The sequence below is a fragment of the Gouania willdenowi genome, chromosome 20, assembly GCF_900634775.1.
Source record: "Gouania willdenowi chromosome 20, fGouWil2.1, whole genome shotgun sequence".
NCBI lineage: Eukaryota > Metazoa > Chordata > Actinopteri > Blenniiformes > Gobiesocidae > Gouania > Gouania willdenowi.
The window spans coordinates 25539722-25561654 of NC_041063.1; the positions used below are offsets into that span (position 1 = coordinate 25539722).

Consider the following 21933-nt stretch of genomic DNA (forward strand, 5'->3'; position numbering starts at 1 on the left):
TTTTAAATGAATAAACTAATGCTAGGTTATTGTTAATGCTTGATTAATGCTAATGATAGTAATGCTAATGCTAAGCTATTGCTAATGTTAGCAAATACTAATGTTAATGTTAGGCTAATGCTAGGTTAATGCTAAGCTAATGTTAATTAACTTCTCCAGGAGCCCCGCCCATAATCAAGGCATTTTTGGGGGAATTTCCAGCCAAAAACCTCAAGGTCTAGTAGCTCTTTAATTACCGTGATGGCTAACTTTCACATTTGCAAAGACGCGTAACGCTTTGTTTCCTTACTTCACCCAAAACCCGACAGAACTGATCCAACAATCTCCTTTCATTTAATAATCAATTACTACAGTAAAAAAAAAAAAAAAAAATCAGTGACAGTAAATTGGCTTAATCGCTGCTTCAGTTGAGGGTCACTTACTTAAGACACAGAATCAATACAAACTGACGTAAAGCTCAATAAGGACCAAGTGAATGGTATAAAAACAGCCCAGTTCAGTCTGAATACCTCAGAAAAACCTTGGTTGAACCAGATTTTTTTTCCAAATAGCACATTAATGGGTTTGTTGGTTTTAAATATTGAGTATGATTACAGGAAATGTAATAATCTAGTCTGTTAATCAGTGTTTAGAACCAGCTTTACAGTCTGACACTGTTCACATGAATTATGCACACTGGGCTTTTTCCCCTAACCCTACCATGAATTATGTAATATTTAACATTCATATCACAAACATCATCATCATCATCATCATCATCATCATCACTGTGTTTAGCACTCGTGATATTTAAAGCAAACGCGATTATTCACGTTCACGGTTAGCTTCAGGCGTAAACGTTGCCAGTTCCAGTCGTGGTCGCTGCTGAAAGTGCAAAGCGTGAAATAAAGTTCAGCTCAAAAAAGGATGATGAGTGAATTTTTTAGGATGTTCTGATTGGTGCAGAACGCAGCGGGTCAGAGAGCAGCAGGGCGTTAACTGACCCCCGCTAAACGACGACGTGAAAACACTCTCGATTTGATCTATATTCACATTAAAATCTGCTGAGATAAGCCACAACATCTCTAAGACAAGCATTACTGATGCATTTAAATCAGAGATGGACAACCTATAATACATTGGGGGCCACAGAAATGAGAACAGAGGGCCACATTATCAACATTTGTCAGCGTTTACAATGATCGGTGACCCTTTAAATGTGTCTTACAGGTTCAGATTTCTTGAATATCAGAAATCATGTCAGAAATCTCAAGTGCAACAAAAACAACCAAATCAGACATGTATTAAAACAGCACGCTGAACGCAGGATAACGCAGGTGTGTGTGTGTGTGTGTGTGTGTGTGTGTGTGTGCGCGTGTTTGAGCCAGCAGGGGCGTTTCAATCTCCTACTTCCACAACTTATTACCGTCACTCGTCGAGCAGATCTTCCGCTGGCTCGTGATTGCTTTTCATACGCATCATTAGGTGAAGCATATTAGCAACATGAACAAACCATTTCACAGCGTGTCACATGGGACTGGGAGCACTGGGGGTGGGTGGTGGTGATGGGGTGTGAGGTGGGCCAAAGGGTTGGAGACAGAAAGGCAGCGAGCTGATTTACATTCTGTGAATATTCAAGGTCACAGCAGCCCTGGTTGAATTAAATCATTCTAAAGAAGAATCAGAACAAACTGAATAAACTGGACAACCTTTCTGTGAACTGCAGCGTAACCAAAAAAAACTCATGACATAATTATACAGCAACGCTAAACATATGCAGTCTATTCCTATACATTTCAATAATTTGACAAATTAAATTGCGTCGAATGCCATTTCCTTCGGCATCCATTTTGCCTTTTCTGCGTACGTGATACGGGTTTAATGAACCGCCGCTGCTGTAGGAGGACGACTGGCTCCGTCTATTTAATTAAGCAGGCAAACAATTGTACACATTTATACAGTAGGAAGGGAACAGCAGGAAAGAGGTGGGGGCGTACGGTTCCCTCCATCCTACAGCAGTAGTTGAAATCTGTGCTAATGAGAATTTATGCTCAGAGAAGTGCAGCAGGTAGAGTTTATTAGAGTCTGTTCAGTCCTTAAAAAGAAAAATAATACGTAGAAAACATTATAGATCACTGCCTTAGGGTCTGTACTACAAAGCTAGATACGTATATCCAGGATATCTCTCCGTTAGCGTCACCTAACCCTCCATCAGAGAGCAGCTGTACTATGAAGCTGGATCTAGATCAATATATTGATTCTGAATAAGTTTGAAAAATATCTTTCTCTCTATAATGGCAAACTTCAAAAAATTCCTATTTTTGTTCATAATTAATAAAACTGTACTTATTCATTCTACATTTGGACCTACTGTACTTTATCATTATTAATGGGGTTAGAATTGATTTCAAGCCTTTAAAGTGTGAATGATTATTGTATCATGATCAGGATCAATGATCTAAATAACTGTAAATACGCCTCCATCAAGCACCAAATCTATATTTACAGTGTGCTTTATTTGTAGCCTGATTAAGCAGAGAGGGACTAACCTTGGTTCACTGGTTAAATAAACACAGCATGTACAGTATATGACACAGTATGAGTTCTTAAACATCTTATTGTGAATAACTGAGGGCGTGAACTGAAAAAATGGGAACTGCAAAGTTTTGCTGACCGAACAATTCCAGACCAAACTCCTGAATTAAAGATCAGGGCTACAAACTGACTGAGCCTGTGATGGAGAACAGGCACCCAAACTGAATATTAATATGTTTATTTATCATCTAACATCCTCTCGGTGCAATAATATCTACATTTCAGACAATGATATATGCTTCAGTCAGACGTTGTGTGTAATCTTTCTTTTTTCTACGTCTAAACCATCTATCGATCACATTATTTCTGCTCTTTGTCTATGACATATATTTTTCTAAGTGTTTTGGGTGGATGCTTCCACATGACGGGAGGGAGCGGGGTGGGGGGGGGTGGGGGGTGGGCACTGAATGAATGGTCATTTCCTCATAACAAACGTCGAATTGCTGCACGATGATGTCGGATTCCGTTATTAATGGTCGAGTCCGCAATTCCGTTAACGTGGAACTTATAGGGTCCTACCTCTGCTATGTATCTCTCACCCCACCACGTGATGAGTGCACGCAGGAGAAGGGAGGGTGTGTGGGCATGGACGAGAGGTGAAAGCATCCGATTGGTTCTTTTTATTCGGACCGAATGGCAGGAATAGGTCAGAGTTTTTTTTAACAGAAATGTTGCCGCTATAGAGCTCTGATTCTTTTTGTTCAGAATACATAGTAACCATGTTTAAATGAGATCTTTAATTCAGAATAAAAGTTAGATCCTCTTTAAAAAAAACAAAAAATGACATTTTTAAAGACCAAATTCCGATTGAAAATGGCCGTTCCGAATTAAACCTAAATTGTAAGTTGGTTGGTTTATTCTGTTTTAAATTTTGAAAGGAATAATTCCATGATCTTGTAATGGTTTAATTCTGCTTTAAAGTAATTCAGGTCATTCTACGCATTCTCGTTCTCACGCGCTGGTGACAACAAAATCCAAAATGGCCGCCAAAACAAGCGATGTACCCAAGCTGAGAATATTTATTTAATCAGAGCCTTAGAAGACGTGGATATATTGGAAAGTGTGGATGGTACTTATTATGTGGTCTCCTAAGGTCTGTTGTGTGTTTTTCCCCGATAGACGTGATACGCCACGTTCACCCCCCCGTCCAATCAGAGTGCTTCCCAACCCCCAGACCTAAAGCGGAATTAAATAAAGGCGAATAGACGTGTTTTCCATGTAAACCTCAATTCACAATTACTATTAGAATGTAAACACAAAGCAGAACACTAAAATTTAATTCAGAATACTTAATTCCGAATAAAAAAACATCACGTAACCGTGGCCAGTGTAACGACTTCCCTAGTATAACAAAAAGTGTTAATGAACAGGATTGCTGACTCGTAAAAGATTAACAGCCAGTGAACATTACAGGCTAAGTTAGAATGTAAATGGCTGTTACTACACGTTTGCTCAAGAAAAAGAAAAACTAAGAAACTGATTGCTACTTCGATTTCCCAAAACCATGCATCCATCCAGTATTCATTCACTGGTGAGTCACACGGCCCTGAAGCAGACGCACGTGGGTGCGGACACACACACACACACAGAGCAGTGTGAGAATGAATGTGTGTGTGTCAGTGTGTATTTATTGATGTGTGCATCTTACAGGTGTGCATTAGCTAAAGGCGCTAACTGAAAATATGTAATTTCCCATGTGAGGTGGAGGATTATTAGAGCTGCTGTCGTCTGGGAATAACAAAAGAAAGACACCCTGGTGTAGATTTAGAATTTATAAAGAAAAGACAGAGCCTCAACTTTAACTAATGATCCGACTCAGACTCAGACTGTTAGGAACTGCCTGGACCCTAACCCTGAAATGAAACAGTGAAAACATGTTTTTATTTCCTTTCTGAGCAGATGGCTCCAATCTGTTGATGTGTAGTATTTAGACAATATTTAAATGACACATAAACGTGGCGGTAAGTGTTGCATCGTTTCTAAAAGGTTGCGTCGCATCTTTAAGTGCACATTGGGTCGAAAAATATGTATGGTAGCTTAATTTGAGCCTGTTATTGAGTGTAGAAGTGAAATAGCTTCATATGAAAGATTTGCGACAGACATGGGAAACTGGCAGACCGGGGGGCCACATGTGGCCCTTGTTCTAATTTTGTGCGGCCCCCAAAATAAAAGTGCAAAATGACTTAAAAAAAAACATAAAAATTTACAAATAATTACAAAACGGCTCAAAAAAACACACCAAACAGTGACAAAAGAAAAACACAAAATGATTGAAAAATGTACAAGATGAAAACAAAAACAGAAAAATACACAAATGACTTCAAAAGGCATTCAAAACAACAACAAAAATGCACATGACAACACAAACACAAAACAAAATCACAAAACAACAAATATACACAAAAATGACTCCAAAAACACACAAAGGCAACAGAAATATACAAAACTACCACACAATATGACACAATATGAGCACAAATACAGACAAAGCCATAAAAACCTTTCTTCTTTCTTCTATTAATGTTCAGACTAGTCATTATTGAATAATGTGACCCTCAAATCAAACAATACCATTTTTGTGGCTCCCACTTTGTCCTTCTCTGCTTTACAACATCTATTTATCTATTTATCTATCTATCTATCTATCTATCTATCTATCTATCTATCTATCTATCTATCGATCTATAAAGCAAGGAATCTCTGTCTGTGTGTCTGTGTGTGTCTGTGGCTCAAATATCTCTGTGGTTCAGGGACAGACAGAGCTGAGACTTTCAACATGGCTGCTGCTTAGTTCAAGGGCGTGCAACGTCAAAGTTGTTTGGACGCCCCACCCCTGCACCCCGCAGAACAGCTCAATGTTGACAGGTAGTCATGGTAACTCAGGTCTGATTTTTCTGGCCAGTCACAGATCATTAAAAAGCCTGACCTGTCAATCTAGATTATTTCTATTTAATTACCAAAAGCATAGATCTTTAATGTCTCAATCTAATTTTATTGTAAAGCTTTGATCAATACCTGTGAAACAATACAAACATGTTGTTTAAACTGCACATGAGGTAGTTATCTCAAATATAAATGAAAAGTTCTGAGCATTGATGTCCAAAATACTAAATTATATCAGTTCATTTAGTTATTTTAGAAACAAACTAAACTTGTGCAACAGGTTCCACAGCAGACCTGTTTGGAGCTTTGTGACCAAAATAAAGTGCACAGCAGTATTTTGGTTTTTAGAAATCACAACGTTTGTGGTAGATGATAAAATAATAATCTACAGGACAATCTAACAAAACATCTTAACTCACCAATAAAGTGTCCTGAGTTTCCGTGTAGTGCAAAAATTAAAAAAAAATGTCCAAGTGCAGCAGCTTTGTGAATATTTATATGTAAAAATATCAGTTTACAGGACAAAATCTCCTAAAAGTCAAACGGGGTGGCAATATATCGCGATATTTCCTTTTGCAGCATCCATTAAAGAAGATGCTGAGAGGTAGAATTTAAGGAACTCTTGATTTTTTACACACAAACATCTGTCTGGCCTTGAGGGGGGAGAACGTGGCTGAAGGCGAAGGTGACGACTGCAGGGATAACGAGGGTGGTGCTGCTGCTGCGTTAGCTCCACCCACTGTCCTCATTCATGCTCACTTACATCTAACTAGAACAGTTTGCATGGGCACGCACGCACACACACACACACACACACACACACACACACACACACAAAGGCAACGCCACTATCTAACAGTGTGGAGTGCAAATTGTGCAGTGGTGCTACTTGTCAGACAAGGAAGAGCCTCTCGTGTGTGTGTGTGTGTGTGTGTGTGTGTTAGACTATAAATATATTCAATAGATTCCTCGTTTTCTCCTTCAAACGATTGGGATATAAAAAAAAAAAAACATGACTGACATAATGCGGAGCAGAAAGTTTGTGTTTCTGGCAAATTGGGGACACAGTCTATGCACAGCTTTCTACAGAGAAAACACAACAGAATCTGTTCAGTGAATCTTAAATGCATGCAGCACACGTGCACGTGTTACAATGTCTACAAAATGACAATGTGTTCAAAGACTTCAAGTCCACCTGGGATGATCCTCGCTCCCTGGATTTACACAGAATGTAAAAATGGTCTTTTCATTTTTTTTTTTTAAATCCAAAGACAGCCTCTTTGTTGTCCGTCTATATACGCCCACACTGCACACTGAATATTACAAAATGCAAAACAAGAATAAATCCCAAACAAATCTATTCATAGTTTTAGTAGTAGGCTAAAAATGTCATTCAGCCGTGAGTGTCAACAAAACCTAATGCTGTCAAAATAAATATCCAAAGCTGTTAACTGTTCTCTAACTCAGTGGTTTCTCCCTTTTCAACACTTAGTATTTGTACCATAGTATATAGGCATCCTTAAGATATAAGAAATAAAATGGGTTAAAAGTGACCAAAAAATGGTGGAAAAGTTACGGTTGCCGTACGGACAACCCCCGGTGCTATTGGTACGTTTACCGAAGTACACGTACGTAGCGTCTTAGGTTTAAGGTTAGGGTATAACCCTCTATCGCAACAATTTTTAGGGTTATGCTTAATTTCAGTCTTAGTCACGTGACCTAAACTGGCCAATGAGATGCGCTGCGTACGGATAGAATGTCGGTATATTGATACGGCAACCGTACCTATAGCCACCGGCAAATAATGGGCATGACAAATTGCTAACGTGGTTTAATTGGCAAAAATAAGCATGAAATATGGTGAAAAGAAGTTCAAAATAACAATAACATGTCAACATATGTGACATTTGGTGGAAAAGTGGTGAAAATGGTTTATAAGTGACGAAAATGTCGAAAGTGGGAAATAATCTGCAGAAAAGGCATTGAAATTTTATGGAGAAGTGGCAGAAATGGGAGTAATGTAGCAAAAATACATTAAAAGGAGCAAAAATATGGCAATAAAACATAAAATACAACAAGTTTGGTGTAGTTGCAGAAAGAAAGGGTAAAAAAGACTCAAAATGTCAATATTGGAAATATTAGTAGAAAAAAGTAATTTAAACTGTCTTATAATGGGCATGACAAATCGTAAATGACGTTAAATTGGCAAAAATAAGCATGAAATATGGTGAAAAGAGGGTCAACATATGCGGCATTGGTGGAAAAGTGGTAAGTTTGAGCAAAAATAAGGCAAGGAAAAGGGATGAAAATAGGTTAAAGTTTGGTGTAGTTGCAGAAAAAATGGGCTCAAATTGTTCAATATTTATAGTTTCTTGAAGGCATCTGGTGACCCCCTGCCAGTGTCTCATGACCCCAAATAAGGTCCTGACCCCGAGGTTGAGAACCCCTGCTGTATCTAAGCAACCTTTATACCAAACTACGTCATTTTTCAAACATATATAAAAGTTTCGTGAATTAAAGAGTTAGTTGCTCAGTCAGATGATTTAAAAACGGTACTTGTATTGAATTTTATTTTGGAAGCTTTATCTTTTGACTGATATACAATCTTTTAAAAGAGCTTGCAATAAATATCACTACGGGTACCCTTAAATTACTTCCTACTTCATACATAAAGTAACTTATATATAGCAATGTTGCATTGCTTAACTATCTGTATGTATGTAACTGAAACAGGAGATGTGAGCATGATCTTCTGTACCAAAAACAAACCATCATCCACGGTTCCATCAACAAACCCTGACACAGTCATTAAATTCTCATGCGTTTATGGATGTGATTACAGAACAACGTGGATAAGCCTCTGAGTGAATATAACAGCAAAAGGCCACATGTAGTCGTGTAGAGGATGTAACACACGCTCAGTACGTCTATAAATCAGCTTTTAACACCGTGGGTAAAACATTCCTCCTCCTGATCTGGTCACCAGGACCATTTATTTCCACATCGCCACACGTACACATAAAGACTCGATCCATTTAGTATTTTACATCACTTTATCCCTGTAGGTTTTCCAGTCTGTTGAGCTGAGAGGGCGTGTTACAAACAACGAGAGGAGAGAGAGATGTGACGCATGTGACGCATGTGAGAGAGAACACAACAAAGACGTGACATTATATAAGAGGCATGTTGCAATAATTCATGGATCATCCTATGGATGGTTTGTCTCCAACTGACAGAAGCAAACACTGAACTGTGTGCCATTATATTAGAGCAGCATTAGCATTAGCACCAGTTTAGCAGCTATTTATATTTATCCTGATGTAGTTACATACAGTAATTTAACTAATCTAATTAACTTAAAAACATCTGAATGTCACTGCTTATGGATGATGTTCATGTTCAAAGATAACATTTATAGTTAAATTATTTTTTTTTTGTTTTTTTTACTGAATGGCTTAAAAATGTGACAATCGAAACCAATACGTCAAATTTCGCCCATAATTGTGTTTAAAATCCTGCGCTACGTGTTAAGGGTCGAGTAGTGACCGTGTTATCCTGTGAGTAAAAACGCATGCACAGCTTTATCTGAAGTATGTTGATGATTATTATGACCCAATTGAAATGTGAAAAGGCAATGATGAAAAGACAGGTTTAGCTGATGGCGTAAAGACCCTTTGATTGTTTGTGAACGTTGTGATGTATTTTGTTGGGCGGGGCTTAGCCTGGAGGCAAACCACCATAGATATAAATAAACACTACGTGACTTACCCACACTGTTAACAATGGCAGCGACACAGCAACGTGGCGGCCATCTTACCTCAGACAGCTGGCCCTGCTCATTACATCGTATGAGTAGTACGATAGTATGAGTAGTACGTTAGTATGTGCAGTACGTTAGTATGTGTAATACGTTAGTATGAGTAGTACGTTAGTATGTGTAGTACGATAGTATGGGTAGTACGTTAGTATGTGTAGTACGTTAGTATGAGTAGTACGTTAGTATGTGTAGTACGTTAGTATGTGTAGTACGTTAGTATGAGTAGTACGTTAGTATGAGTAGTACATTAGTATGATTAGTACGTTAGTATGAGTAGTACGTTAGTATGTGTAGTACGTTAGTATGAGTAGTACGATAGTATGAGTAGTACGTTAGTATGTGTAGTACGTTAGTATGTGTAGTACGTTAGTATGAGTAGTACGTTAGTATGTGTAGTACGTTAGTATGTGTAGTACGTTAGTATGAGTAGTACGATAGTATGAGTAGTACGTTAGTATGTGTAGTACGTTAGTATGTGTAGTACATTAGTATGAGTAGTACGTTAGTATGTGTAGTACATTAGTATGTGTAGTACGTTAGTATGTGTAGTACGTTAGTATGAGTAGTACGTTAGTATGTGTAGTACGTTAGTATGAGTAGCACGTTAGTATGAGTAGCACGTTAGTATGAGTAGTACGTTAGTATGTGTAGTACGTTAGTATGTGTAGTACGTTAGTATGAGTAGCACGTTAGTATGAGTAGCACGTTAGTATGTGTAGTACGTTAGTATGAGTAGTACGTTAGTATGAGTAGCACGTTAGTATGAGTAGTACGTTAGTATGAGTAGTACGTTAGTATGTGTAGTACGTTAGTATGTGTAGTACGTTAGTATGATTAGTACGTCAGTATGATTAGTACGTTAGTATGAGTAGTACGTTAGTATGAGTAGCACGTTAGTATGAGTAGCACGTTAGTATGAGTAGTACGTTAGTATGAGTAGTACGTTAGTATGTGTAGTACGTTAGTAAGTGTAGTACGTTAGTATGATTAGTACGTCAGTATGATTAGTACGTTAGTATGAGTAGTACATTAGTATGTGTAGTACGTTAGTATGAGTAGTACGTTAGTATGAGTAGTACGTTAGTATGTGTAGTACGTTAGTATGTGTAGTACGTTAGTATGATTAGTACGTCAGTATGATTAGTACGTTAGTATGAGTAGTACATTAGTATGTGTAGTACGTTAGTATGAGTAGCACGTTAGTATGAGTAGTACGTTAGTATGTGTAGTACGTTAGTATGTGTAGCACGTTAGTATGAGTAGCACGTTAGTATGTGTAGTACGTTAGTATGTGTAGCACGTTAGTATGAGTAGCACGTTAGTATGAGTAGTACGTTAGTATGAGTAGTACGTTAGTATGTGTAGTACGTTAGTATGTGTAGCACGTTAGTATGAGTAGCACGTTAGTATGAGTAGTACGTTAGTATGTGTAGTACGTTAGTATGATTAGTACGTCAGTATGATTAATACGTTAGTATGAGTAGTACATTAGTATGTGTAGTACGTTAGTATGTGTAGTATGTTCGTATGTGTAGTACGTTAGTATGATTAGTGCGTTAGTATGTGTAGCACGTTAGTATGAGTAGTACGTTAGTATGAGTAGTACGTTAGTATGAGTAGTACATTAGTAGGTGTAGTACGTTAGTATGTGTAGTACGTTCGTATGTGTAGTACGTTAGTATGTGTAGTACATTAGTAGGTGTAGTACGTTAGTATGAGTACGTTTCTATGCGATTGCCAATAAAGTAAATATAGAGCGTAGGAAGTAGTTTTCTTATGATCTTCTAAAAGTGTATTTAGAAGTTTTTCAGCCAAACTTCTAAAAACAGTGAAGGGTCCCTTTAAAGGAGCTGCAGACCAGTGTTTGGAAAGCTTATGTTGAACAAACTGTTCAGTCAGATGTTACTCAGCCATTAAACAACGCTACCAGGAGAAGAAGAATCAATTACCGTCCTAGAGCTTCCAGTGAGATTATGAAGCTAAAAAAAATAATCCCTCCCGTGCACACTTTGTATTTCTCCCTTCCTGAGTATTTTATGACACCAGTAAAGCGTGTTTTACACTTCCCACTGTGTTTCCTTGCGTCAGCAGTCCTTATCCATGCTTCTGTATAAAGCCAGTGCAGCAGTGAAGCTTCCGTCAGAACCAACTGATGATCCAAACAGCCAATAATGACTTCAAGCTTTGGGAAACAATCCAGTCAAAATGTGCGCGCCGCTGATAACGCTTCCAATTAAAGTGGTTCAGCAGAGTGAGTAACCGAGCGACAGATAAAGTGAACGCGTGGAGTTCAGCTCTGACTTTTTCTGCGATAATGTTTTGATCCTTCAAATCCTCTGTATTTGGCAGATTAAATTCAAGGACGGCGATTCATATTCTGCCTCTACGGCAATAACTGTGAACTTTAAGATGGAATCCTTATGAGTAATCCTCGGTTTTTTTTCTTTTTGCATGCTTGCTTCAGTTAGTGTGTATTAGGGCTGGGTGATATGGACCAAAACTCATATCTTAATAATGTTTCTCAAAACGGCGATATACAATATTTTAACTCAATAAATTTGACCAGAAAAACTATTCTTGGTTAAATTTACTGATGAAAAATGTCACAAAGGCACAATTATTAACACACACCTGCACAATATGAGCCACTTTTGGCCTTTTCTCTCTTCTAAAAGACAGCACGTGTGAGTGAGTTCTGTAGTGTGGCTTGTTTGGGGGAAATTTTGGGTTAGAATGCAGTCAGAAATCCATCTAACCAAGCTTACCATGCCTTAATAAAAAATAAGCTGTAAAATATCTCTGAAATATGGAAAAATTGTTAAAAAAAAAAGGACACTTTTTGACCGTACTCTATGAATAATATTGTATAATAATACAATTTGTATGTGATTATATAGATAAAAACAAGTTTAAAAAAAAAAATAAAAAAAATAAAAATAAAATATATATCTTGATATAGGCAATATTGTCATTTTCTTTATCACCAAAATAGAAAACTCAATATATCTTGAATCACAATATATTGCCCAGCTCTGGTCTATGTCTATATATATATATATATATATATATATATACTTTCCAGTGATGATGTCCAGAGTTGGGGTCAATTATAATAATAATTGCATAATTTATAATTAGAATTATAGTGTAATTCTAATTGTTATTTTAAAAATCTGTTGCTGTCATAATCATTATTAAATTGTATTTGAGTTTAGATAACTGACTTTGAAATTGTAGTAATGTAATGATAAACTGGGGAACCATGTTACAGTTCTATGTACAGTTATACATTTACAGTATGTAGTTAAACATCAAGCTTTCCCACATTTTACCATTATAAAATAAATACATCGAGGGGTATAGTGACACAAAACATTATTACATTATTAAAACCTATATTTTCATTGATTAGGAAGCCTAAAAAGCTAATCAATTGATAGGAAAGAAATTAGATGTAGATATTTGTTTTAAGTGTATTTTACAGCAGATTTAGGACACGTTATCATCAGAGATGCTAACAGAAAGCTAACACAAGGGGAAGGTTAACTTTTATTAGGTTATTTATTTCAGGCTCAGTAATTGTGATTAATTGCAAAGAACCATTTGTTTATTAAGAACGTAAAAAAAAATTATTGTAACTTAATTGTAAGTGGAACAAAATGCTGGTCACTGTAATCGTAATTTAATTGCAATTGAACATTGATAATTGAAGTACAAGTGCCCATAAAGCAACTCAATTACAGTAACGTGAGGGAACCTCTGCACATGCAGGTGTGAAAACTGTGCTGCTGTTTATCATAAAACTCCTGCTACAGGAACAGTGACAACAAAGACACAGAAACTACACCATCACTTACACAGGTCCCTAGTGGTCGACGTAGCGCTGCAGAGACAGGAGGTAGAGACAGAGGGAAATAATTAGGACTGTAGAGAAGAAGATGAGAAGTAGGACAACAGGTTCTGGAGAAGCTGGTTCACTCTCAGACACAGAATGTACGCTTTCCGCTACAGCTTTGAGCCCAAAAATCATCCTCTAAATCCCTGAGGTAACCAGACATGGCAACCACAGGCTGACAGGTGGACAACAAGAAAAAGGAAAAGCTATTGGTTTGCAGTTTTTCCTTCTTTGAAAAATAACATTTAAACTCTGAAAATAAAAATAAAGAAATAAATCACTCTCACGTCTTTAAAAGTCAAACAAATCACAAACTTTCAGATATCCACTATTACCACGGTTACATGAAATTTCCATGCAATCACCGAGCTACAGGGAAGACGTCGTGGAGCGTGTTAACACATCTGCAGACGCTTTATTGTGTCTGCACACCTGGATGTGCACTTAACAAACATAAATATACCAGTCACACATAGACGCAGGTGTGGCTATAGCGATCAGGTGACCTTCACTATCGATCACCGTCTACATGACATGTAAACACAAAAATATTAGGCGCTTACACGTATGTAAGTGTGTGTGTGGTGAGTGTATAACGGACAGTCTGTGTCACGACACAACACCCGGTGGCTTGAACCGGGAACCCTCTGATTACAAGGCCTTAACCACTAGGCCACCACTCCCCACTTACAACTTTGTGTTTACATGTGACGTAGACATAGTGAAGGTCACCTGATCGCTGTAGCTTCACTCACACCACACCTGTCTCTACAGCTAACTACTTAAATTAGGTAAGTTTAGTGAAAGTTAGGCAGGTACACGTGTGATGGACTGGTGTGCATGAATTTAGAAGCGATCCGCCCCCCCCCCCCCACACACACACACACACACACACACACACACACACACACACACACACACACACACACACACACACACACACACACACACACACACACACACACACACTTGTTTCAGTGTCCAGGAGGAAGCCTTTGTCAGCACTAATTTAGAGTAAAAACCAAACAGGATAGACGATTGATCAGAGGACAAGCTGTATCGATTGATTCCTGAGAAAAGGAGCGTCTCCGTAACTACAAAGCACTCCTGATTTGTTCCTTTGCTAATGACAAAGTGCAGGGTAGCAGCATATTCTATCAGCACTCTGTTAGCGCCGTTAGCACGAGGGCCTTAAATCAGCTGCAAATCAAGCAATGATGTGTTTTCTGATAAGTGCTTTAGAAAGAGGAGAGTGACACTGAACAGACAGAGCTCATTGTGCAGCTGTGATGATAACAGACAACTAACTCACCACTTCCCTGGGCCCACTGACATGCATTATGGATTTATGAGAACACAGTGGGCGTGGTCACTCCATAGAGTCATCACAGGCGTTACACTTGTACTGTGCAGCATGTAGCAGCAGGAAAAACAACTACTGGAACACGCAATTTAAAAGAAAATATAAAGAAAATCTTTATGTTGTATGACAATTTTTAAAGTGTATATATAAGTAAAATCGTACATTGGAATGTAAAATGGTCCTTGGACCGGCTTCGGACTAAAAAAATCAAACATCCCTTTTCAAAACAAAAGCCTCTCTTTTTGTCTTCCATTATTTATTTTTTTTAACACTTTTGTAAATAGGGCTCTTGTTTTTAAACTAACCGGAAGTGTTGTCAGTAGCACAATGGAGGGTCTACGAAAATGTCCGAAATGTGTTTTCGCAAGTTTTATTCCTAATTGGCTACATTATAAACTACCATTTTCTTTTTCTTTTTTTTTTCCTAATGTGTTTCTTTAATAATAATTTCCAATATTTGAAATTACTTGACAGAAAACGGGTTATTATTTGATGATCACAAGTGTATAGTCTGTATTTCAGGGCTCTTATTGTGAAAAGTACATTTTTTGTGTTGTATCTATACCACACGGGAAGTAGCACTAATAATTAGGAAGAAGCAGTAATAATCAGGAATTAACACTAATAATCAGGAAGTAGCACTAATAATAATAGTTAGTGATGTCAATAGATCAAAAACATTGTGTGATTAATTAATTATGCTCTGTGATTAATTAATCTAATTCATCTCTTTTTAATCTGACCTAAAAATTGCTGAGAAACACCCTCAACTTGAGGTATTTTCATAACAGACACATTTGTATAACAAAGTGTGTTTATAAATTTTTAAAAAAAGAAGCGATTAACGTGATAAATATTTGTGCGTTATTTTTTCCTGTAATTAATTAATCGCAATTAACGCATTAAAGTGACACCCCTAATAATAGTGATTTAAAAAACATATATATTTTTCAATTAAATAATTGTAAAAATTATTTAAAGTACCAAAACTATCAAAATTATTAAATTACTAAAAAGAAAATTTTTATTCTTAATGAAAATTATTAAAAAATATATTTTTATCACTAAAATTGCTTAAAAAGCATTGAATATTCTTGTCACATGATCACTTTGTATTCCATTGATATGATATTTATTAACCTTGTGAATTATGATTTGCTGAGCTGCAGTTTCTCAGACACGTCCTCAAATAACCTGGTATTTTTTTTTTTACTACTCGTTCTCCTTCCAAAGTTACAATCAACAATAAAAATGACATTGGGTGATATAGCAGTAATACAAAATAAAAGCTGGAGAAAGTGAGACACACGAATACAAAACAGCTTCTCAGGTGCACGTAGCAAACGTTCACATAACTCAGACTTCTGGGATTTACAGAGAGTGGGATGGTGTGAGGGCGGAAAAGCTTTATGGAGACAATGTCCTTGCTTTAGCAACTTTGTTAGCAACGCAGACATGAGGACGGGGATTAATCACAGCGCTACAGATGATGGAACTGAGGCAGAGACGCAATGACTGACACTACCTGAGAGAACATGAAAGAAAGGTTAGCTTTGCTTCAGTCGCTGCTGCTGCTGCTGCTGAGACTTCATTTCACATAGTGAAATTAATAATAATAATATGCAGCGTCACGTCCCAAAAATACACACAATGGCCCTCATTTATCAACCTAGCGGAACAACGGGTGCGAGTTTGAGTGCACATTTGTATGGGGCGCCAATTGTAAAGTTGTGCATTCTAAAATAAACTGCAACTTTTGTGCAACATTTAGCAACAAACCACGTTTAAAAAAACATACGTGAACATGTTTTTTACTTTCGATCTAAATGTTAAATCTAAATGTTGAATCTAAATGTCACGGGTGAAACTAAATATCTAGCTAATATGCAAATTCAACAGAACTACCAAATTAAAGCTCACATTCAATGTTTAGATTTAAAAATTAGATTAACATCTGGACTTAGATTTAGTATTTAGATTTAGAATTAACATTTAGAACTAACATTGACATGTTTTTACAAGAAAAAAATAAATTTCACAAATATTGCAGTAAATATTGTCAAAAAATAACATAAAAATGTTTTTAAATTTGTTTTGTTGCTAAATGTTGCTGTTATGGCAATTTTTATATTCATCATCATATCCTCAAATGTATGTTCATGTGTACAATTTGTCATGTTTTAATACATGACGACTCCATTAATCTTTACACTTTTGAACAGCTGAATCATGATTAAACAGTACAGATCGTATTATTCTCAGTGCAGCACAGTCTCTGCCAAGGACATACACTGACGTACACACTTATCAAGACAGATAAAGACTGGAGCCAAACCTTCTCATAACATCTTCATCATCCTCCAACATTGCCACTATGGGCATCTGACTCCCTCCCTTTTGTCTCTCACTGTTGGGACCTTTTCTTATCTGTATAAAAAGCTTAAGCTTTGAAACTGTTGGGGCGGGGCGCGGCACTTCCTTTGGACGTCCGCCTGGACGGACGCTAATTTTGTTTCACTTTGTTCCACTTTGTATTCTTTTATTTAGTTTAGAATAAAATCATTTTTTATTAAATCATCAATGCTTCTCCTGGATTCTATCATTCAACCAGAGCAATGAATCATGTCTCAAATGAGGTCAACCGTAAATTCTGCCGTAACAATTGGCGTCACGAACAGGATCATCTTCTGTCCACCCCTCGGACAGAGACTGGATCACGAACCATCGGTTGAACCTCAAACACCAATTCGGACTAAGGTAAAGCTGCCTTTATAAATATATATATATATGTAAATTTTCATTTACATATATATATATTCGCTCTGTGTAGATTTTTTTTTGGAACCAGTCAAGCATTGTATTGATTTTCAGCTTTGAGCTTTGATTTTGATCCTCAGCTGTTCTGTGTTTTGACGCAGTGAATAGCCATGAGAAAGGCTCAAATGGTTGAGGTTCTGTGCTTTTTAATGCTGTAGGTTCTCTCTGGTTTTCTTCGGGCTCGGATATTTTGTTTAGGTCATTATTTACTTTGGTTTTGTTCGGACACCCACAGACAGCCTGTGAGGTCCTGACCAGAGATAGACGGGCAACCAAAGTTTCCAAAACATCCCAGCGGTGCCATGATCTGAGTTCACCTCTGTACCGAAAGATTAAAACCCCGAATCTAACCTAAATTGTGTTTCTGTGAATCAAACAGATGAACAACCCAATAAACAAATAATATATGCATACGCATATACAATCTTGGTATGATGTGAACTCAGATCATGCTTTCAGGCGAGTTTTACTTTTTTTTATCTTTGTTTTTATTTTGTTTAAACGTGGAATCAGATTTCTCCCTTTGGCTTGGCTTTAATGCTTTCATTTGACGAGTGTCAGCTTTTTAGAAAGGGAGAGAAATACAGAGAGCCAAACACACACACACGTCGCTGCTGTGTTTTTTCTTTTTTTTTTTTTGACGTGTGAACACACACACACACACACACACACCCACACACCCACACACACACACCCACACACACGTACAGAGAGAGAAAGGGAGAGAGAGAGAGCACACACACAGGCACGCTCACGGGCGCACGCACACGCCACACCCATCCCAAGAGAGAGGTGGCGCCCCTCACTGGCCAGTTTAGTGCACTACACACTTGTGACACAACATTGTGATTTCTCACTTCTCCCCTGCCGATAGAATAGTGCCATTACACACAGACACTATTTTTATTTTTATTTTAAATTTTATTTTGATTTCATGTTTGATGGGCAACACACACTCAAACACACACTATGATGAATACAGTATTTCATTTTATTTTATTTTAATATTACTGTTACCATCATTATCATTTTTTTATTATTTAAATTGTTAGTTTCTGTTGGCTTTGTGGTTGCCCCCTGAAGAAACGACATCTTCAATGAAAGAATGAAATCACCTTCAACTCTTACGCTAATGGAATGTCAACATCATTCAAAGGACCAAGCATCAGAAGGAAATGGACAATCAAAGGTGTGTGACCTTTCAGGACTCAAGGACTCAACTCCCATTCAGCAAAGCAATGCTGAAATAACTCGCTCAGTCCCAAGTCAACTCTTCATCGTCTATGAATGGGCCGCATGCCAATGCCCCATCATCAAAGACTGAGAACCTGTGGGCGTCGGAGTGGACACTCCCCCCACCAATGAGTTGCGAGTTAAACGCCACGACTACTGCCTGAATGATGGGCAGCAACTGCAGACTGGTCACACGTCTGCTGGAAATCTTCACCAAAAAGACACTGTTTCAAAAGCCACAAGGATACCAAGCCACAAGAAGTCCACCACAGCCTTTGGTGGTAGTGCGCACGCACACGCACAGGCACGCGCACGCACAGAGCTAAATCACTTTAGCCTTGAACTTTGGCATGGAGGGGGACAACTAGCAAATAGCCAACAAGCTTCTCCTTCGCACAATACTAACCCCTCTATCTTCTGACTGTGCACTAGATTATTTTGTTTTCATTTATTCTCTCACACGCAGACAGACCAGACATACAGTCACACACCCACATTCATAACTATGAGAAACACAGAACTTCACACAGAACCCTTCTGTTTGCCACATGAGATCAAGTGTGCCCATCATTTATCTTTGCTTTTATTCATTATGTTGCTCATTTATTTACACTGCTTTGGCCTTTATGAGAAAACAACAAACAAAGGGGAAGAAAATAGTGTTACTGATAAGGCTTTTCTTTCATTTATTTTCTTGATTGAGGGGAGGGCCCCCACAATGCAAGATATGGTTACATCCGCTGAAGACAGAGCCCTCTGTTGCCTCAGCTTTTGGATCTGAAGTTTTAATTTTTATTGGCCATGATTTTTTTGAGCTCATACGTTTTTCTCCTTTGTTATTTCTGAACGATTCTTCTTTTTCTCTTTTGTTTTTACTCAATTTCAGGAAAATTGAGACAGAGATTGAGGACTGCAGCCTCAACAAGTTTAAATTTTGACATTTTTTTGACCGATACCTTCGTAAACAATCTGTACCTTACCCTTTTTGAAGCTGCTTGCGACAGACAGCCTAGTTCAACATTCATTGTTTTCATTTTGCGCGCTCCCCCCTTACCGCGTCGGACTGTCTGGCCGGCCCAAAGCCACTCGACAGCATGGGGGGGGTACCAAATTTTTCCTGAGAAAAAAAAAAAAAAAAAAAAAAAAAAAAATGTCCCATTAGTTGCTATGAGTACGTAGGCAATTACTTTTCAAACAAGAAGTCCTGGTTTAATGTGCAGAAAAAGGATAAACCTTGCTAGGGAAAGCACTCTTCGGGGGATAGTGGTCCACCTGATTTGATACATGCTTGGTAACCGAGTACCGTTCTGAACAAATTTCTACGTTCCCTTAGAGTGAGGGTTATTAGAGGTTGCGTGCTCCGTTCAATGTTGAGTGATATTAGAGGTGCCCAGAAAGTTCTGACAGTTGAGTTTCCCTCAGGTTGCAGACCGAGGTTGAGTAGACTGCCGATTCAGAGGTTTTTTTCTTAGACTTCTGGAGTTTATGGTGGTTGAGTTATTCCCAAACTCTTATTCTTCAAGAGTAGCGGTTGAGTAGACTGCCGATTCAGAGGTTTTTTCTTAGACTTCTGGAGTTTATGGTGGTTGAGTTATTCCCAAACTCTTATTTTTCAAGAGCGGTGGTTGAGTTTCCTGCTGATTCAGAGATTCTTTTTTACATTTCTGGAGATGGACAGCGGTTGAGTTTCCCCCGCGGACCGGGGTTGAGTTTGGTTATTGTGCATGGCCGTGCGATTGCTGCCTGATCAGCAGCTAGTAGACTGTCAGTACTGCAAGGGACAATACTCTAAGTGTAGACTCCGCCAAGGCGGAAGTAAAAAGGAGCGTACCTCTTAGTAATCAGACGATACCAGTAAAAAGCAATTAATTAACACTAAAAGGTTGCCAAGCATGAGGGGGCAATAAGAGCTCATTGACCCCGAGAGACGAGGTGGACTGGCTATCGCCATTGGTGGGTTAGATGAGACCTATATTCCACTTAGACACTGCAGCAAAACCTTGTGAATGCATGGACGTGAAAATTGACGCATGAACGTGTGCGGTGCATGAGTGACTGAATGATGACACGTTACGTATGCCTGAGAGCGTTGTGAGTGCGAATGTGCCGTGGACGTGTCATTGAGTGATTGACCGATGAATGGCTGTTTGACCACACATGTTCCTCTGTTTCACCTTCTTTTCCTCCTGGGTTTTGATGCACTAGATCTTCTCCCTGTTTTTGCCAATTATGTAGTGGGGTGTTCAGAAAACACTGCTGCTTGTTAAAAGAACTATGGTTTTAGGCCTTGGGCCTTCTAAAAAGTTTACCAGGTTTTAAAGGGTTTTTTTTTCTGGGTGTTTAAAAACACCAAACGACGTTTTTTTTTTTATATATGATACCACTTTCAGTGGAATGACTGGCTTTGACCTTGACTGACCTTACATGTTCAGTGTCCATGTTTTTTGTTGTTATATGTGTATACTCGTTGTGGTGTGCACTTGTCTACGTCTTCGTCTTAGTTGTTGTTATTATGTAGCTTTTTCCAAAATACAGGTCGCTGTAAGGAGACGAATCAGATCCAACTAAAGAAAAGAGATATTTTAAATTATCCAGTTAAGTCTTAATGGTTTCCTCTCTTTCTGTTTCTGAGTGTTTCCTAACAGAATGCCACCGCCTTTTCGACTCCGATCCTGTCTCCTCCAGCCGCCATGCCTGGTCACTGCTTCTTATGATGAAGGATGAGAATTAAAGGGAAGTATTGTCCATAACTGTAACTGGGAAACAAAGGGGAAATAGATTGAAATAGACACGTGACAATATGACATATTGTGGATGTTCTAACATAATATCTATTCCAGAGACTACAGAGACTTCCAATCCAACTGCAAAAGTGGGGACAGATCTTCAAATTTCCAAAAGGAGCGTACAGTTGACCCTGGCTTTGACCTTTATGGCTGAGGAGAAGGAGGTCGAGGAGGTTGGAGGGCACAAAGGCAGGCGGACACAAGAGAGAGGAAAACGGAGACACATCCAAAATGATCAGATAAGTAATTTTCCAATGATATTTATCATATGGTTTTAAGAATCCAAATGTATTCTTATGTAAAAAAAGGGAAGGGAGGGGCCAACGTCCCTCTGATTCTTGATTTATATTTTATCATAGGAAAATATACCTCAAACCCTCCAACTATTTTCTTCTTGTTCCACCAGCACTTAGCGTGCAAGACCATAAAACACCTTCACTGGGTTTAGACACTTTTAAGGGAAAAATTAAGTGTTCTCAACATTGGGTTGGTGGCCCAATCTGGGTCGCCTGAGATTTAAAAAAGGGTCCTCCTGAAATTCTTGATAATTGATTGAAATAAGAGA

General features: G+C 38.1%; 1 protein-coding gene across 1 annotated transcript in view; it reads right to left on the reverse strand.

The window, feature by feature from the left end:
* The window catches only part of myripb (myosin VIIA and Rab interacting protein b), a 155501-nt gene that overhangs the window by 73253 nt on the left and 60315 nt on the right, over positions 1-21933 (reverse strand). The window lies entirely within an intron of this gene.